Below are 4,701 nucleotides of genomic sequence, written 5' to 3'. Positions count from 1 at the left end.
ACAAAACAAAAAATCAGATTTCAATGCTCAACATGTTTTCTTTTTTAAAGAAACATAAACTGTGCAAACTCAGTTTCAACAATCAAACTTAAAATCGAGTAGGCTCGATTTCAAGAATCCAAACTCAAAACCGATCTAAAATAAAATAAAATAAAAAACAAATCGTGTAAGAGAATATATATATATATATATATATATATATATTGTACCTTTAACTCTTTCCTCTATTTTTTACTTTTTTTCAGATTTTATCTAGTGAATCATCTCAACAAAAACAACACAAAACTTTAACACTCAACAAGGTTTTTAGCCACCAATTTTTTTTGTCAAATCCTAACTCTAATCAGGCCTAACGCATGCCACTATCACGAAGAAGGGGTCAACACCTACCTTTGTTCCCAAAATTTCGACAGACACAATCCCTAGGCACTGTGAAACTCATCTTCTAGCTTGGTTTCCTTAGGAGTTCTCCGCCTTAAAATCATACTATACAAAAACAACAAGGAACCAAGGAGGAATAAGAAAAATAATCTCATAAAATTGAGAAAAATAGCGAAGGAAAGGAAACAGAAAGGTCGACCTACCTTGGTTGACTTGTCCTTTAGCCCTAGGCTGGGTGTTCTCCAAAGACTTTAAAAATCCCCAATCTCCACAGTTGTACCCAAAATAGTTGGTTGAAGAGGCACCGTCCAAAACCAAGGCTCAAGCGAACAAAAAATATGATAGTGTGTGGGGGGAAGAGTGAGAGAGAGAAGGACATCCCCCTCTCTTCGTTCTTTCTAAACTAAAAATGCCCTCCTCTCATTATTTTCTCTTTAACTTTTTTTTTTTATTTTTTCATTTGCATTTTCATTCTTTTATTATATTTTTTGAATCATAAAAATTGATTGGTCAGCTTGGGCGACAAGGCCTCTACACTCTTCTATAATAGTAGCAACCTGCTGCCAATGCATGCAAACCAAGCTCTACATGCATTGACCTAAGAAGAGGTGATATAAGCTACTTTATTTCATTTAAATTTTTTTTGTGTTTTTTTTCTCTAATTTTTTTGAATGGACAAAATGGGCAGAAGTCATCCTACAAGTGGGCTCATCATGATGAGCCCACTCCATGATTCTAAGGGCTGACAATGCATGCATACCAAGCTCTACATGTGTTGGCCCAATGTGAAGTGCTTTTGAATATATCTTTTCTTTTTAAAAGTCTTTTTTTCTACTTTTTCAAATCAACTCACACAACAATAAAAATTAAAAACCCCTCCTAGTCAAAGTTTGGTCAAGGTATATGCGACCAACATGGGTCTCATGCAGTTGACCTAGTTAGTCAACCTTGCTTGAGACGATTATGTCCCTTGAGGTAAAAAATACTCTTATAAGACTCTAAATTTACTCGAATTGCCCCCAAAACTTGCCAAGGGTATTTCGAAGTCAATTCAAACTCGAATTCGATTAAATAAAAGACAAGATTCATCAAAATTTTATTGTAAATTTACTCTCATCCTAGAACACAGGGTTTGCTGGCCCTAAACATTTGAATTTATTTTAGAAAAAGAATTACAAAAAAATCAGTGTTTTTACATAGACATTATTACCTTTTGGGTACAAACATAGTCACCTTTTGGACTTGAGCATGTATTAATTCAAACATAGCATCAACACGCAAGTCACCTCATGTATGCATTTCAACATTCATTCAATCATGCATTAAATGCATATATGCATACTATCATGCTTTACATATTTTATATAATGTGTTATGTGATCATATTATAACATTATACTGCATTTCATAACATCATGCAAGCATATTAACATAATATGTCATCCATTTTAGCATTATAACAGAAAAATATAACATAAAAATAAACACATATTTACAAGCGAAAGCACAATCATACAGTCTCATTAGGCTCACACATTGTACTCTAATAAGTCATGTGTTCATCTAGTTCAGCTATCTGATCAAATCATGTCCAATTGATTCACTTTTGAAATCATAACATGTAAGAAAATATAAGTTTTAAATTTAGAATTACATGAACAAAATTTTTCAGTCATTAAAAATTATGCTATAACCTAAATAAAATAAATTTAAATCTAATATTTTTACTATAGACACACACACATGTTAGATGTCTACAAGAGAAAATGTAGACCCAAACTCATTATGGATCAAAGAATAAAAGTTTTGGAACCGTTGACTATTTTCTATTCATACAACAGTCTTGTTTGATTCAATCGTTCTAAAAAAATATCAGTCATGCATTACACATAATGAAATAAATTAGAAGTTTTTTACTGAGTTTAGTTGGGTATGGTGGACACAAACTAAAAAAAAATGGATTAAATCTCATTCTCTATAGAGAATTAAAATTCATGCAAAATAGGTTATTTCTATTCTTTGACATACTATTTTTAAAAAATTATAGGTTCAGGAACGATATTGTCTGATTTCTAATTTTCAAACCATTTAAATCAACACACAAGATTTGTTCATGTGTTTTTCAATATACTAACTAACATACATAAAAATTTCAATTATAAATCCTGAATATATTGGGAGCTATGATTTTTATAAAATCGTAAAGCCTACATAAATTTTCTATCATGACAGAAATTCTGTATCAACTTGCATAGATCATATCTCCAAACCAAGAACTCATTTGAGCCCAATTTTTTTTTTCTGATATTGCTTCCATAGTCTGAAACATCCCTATAAATTTTTACGATTTATGGGTTCACTATTTTTTAGAACCAGATTTTTCTTTAAAGTGGGTCAGAATAAAAATCTAGGACAACATGCAATTTTCAAGAAAATACATCGAGAACTTTATGTTTTATTTAAAATACCAAGAATATACATCCAACAATTTTTATTTATCAATCACACATCATATTTATGCATATACACATTTAAACATGTTGTAAACATAAAAACATTATACATATCATGAATCAAACACTTGATCCAATATTTTTATATAAAAAATAATATTTTTCTCAAAAATGATTTCTAAAAAAGATTTAAAGATTATAAAAACCTTCAACAAGATTTCTAATCTACCAAAACCATATTCAATCAAGGCATAAGCATTTACAACATGTTAAATTGACAAGATAATACAAGATTTGAATTTAGGATAATCTAAAATCTCAAACTGCATTATATAATAGTGTTGTTTTGCATAGTTTCATGGAAACCGATGCAAAACATATTCAAAGACTCAATCCATGGTTTTAAACCATGAGCTTGAATCAATATCTGGATTCACTTGTGACAGGGTTCAAATCAATTCAAGCTTCCTAAAAAGAAATCATAATCCATATAAGACTCTTAATTTAATAGGTCTCTTAAGTAACCTAGCTAATTAGGTTAAGTAGAATAGAAGGAATGTGGGGCATCCCACCTTGATTTGGGATTGGTTCCCACCTCTCATAGGTTAAGTTGACCCTCTTTGGATTCTCATTGAAAGTGGATCAACTCCAAATGGGGCGTCCCACCCCATGGGTCCCATTACCTATTTAATCCAAATTAGATTTAAGGTCAACTTTACTATATAGTACGGAATGTTGGCTGCCAAGAGACATCATATTCAAAAAATGAGTGTAGCTGAGATGTGTATGCTGAGATGGATGTGTGGAAATACAATAAAAGATAAGATTCAGAACGAGGAGATACGTAAGAAGGTAGGCGTTGCACCCATTGAAAATAAGATGAGAGAGAATCGTTTACGGTGGTTTGGACATATTCGACGAAGGCCTAATGATGCTCCAGTTAGAAGGATGGAGAAATGGGAAAATATATTAGTTAAAAGAGGTCGGGGTAGGCCTAGGAAGACATGGATGGAGGTGATAAGAAAGGATATGAATGCTTTGAACCTCACCGAGGACATGACATTGGATAGAAATGAATGGAGGAGAAGGATTCATGTGGAAGACCCATAATGATTTTCTTTGTTGGTTCATATCGCCGACCCCAATTGTTTTGGGATGAAGGCGTAGTTGTTGTTGTTGTTGTTGTCAAAACTTCAAATTCAAACTCAAATTGCAATTAAGTTTCAAATTCAAATTCACATTTAAATCTAATTCAAATTCAAATTGAAACTTAAATTTAAATTAAAATTAAATCTCAAATGAAATTCAACTTCAAATTGAAATCAATTCCCAAAATAAAAATCAAATTAACCTGAGATTCAAATTCAATTATAATTCAACCTAAATTCAAGACATAAAATTCATCTTTAATTATATATTACTTATGCTGCCAAATCCAACTAAAAGGATTCAGATTCGGTGGCATATCCAACATGGTCCAAACCATTGTTTACATCCCCATGTTCAAACATATCAGTTAGAAGACGAATTGTGGTTGATTCCAAACCAAAATTGATATTTAATTAGCAACTTTGAATCTAAATCCAAAATTATGCATCAGATCCATCGAAGTGCAGTTGAAAGTTGAAACGGGGACAGAAAACACATCCAGATTCTAATTTTTAATATCCATGTCCGAAAACAATATACGAGATTTGTACATGAGGTCCGACTGAACTCGACCCAGTTTAGTCCCTAGTCCGCAATATCAGGACAAGATAAAGGGTATTTTAGAAAAAATATCTTATTTTCGTCATCTCTTGACGCATATCCTTAAAATTATATTTAGAAAAAAAGACTAAAAACAGAGGATTTTATTTCCTCTTCT

Source organism: Nuphar pumila, chromosome 1, assembly GCF_984573655.1.
Source record: "Nuphar pumila chromosome 1, dmNupPumi1.hap1.1, whole genome shotgun sequence".
Classification (NCBI taxonomy): Eukaryota; Viridiplantae; Streptophyta; class Magnoliopsida; order Nymphaeales; family Nymphaeaceae; genus Nuphar; species Nuphar pumila.
Note: the sequence above shows the minus strand (reverse complement) of the source record.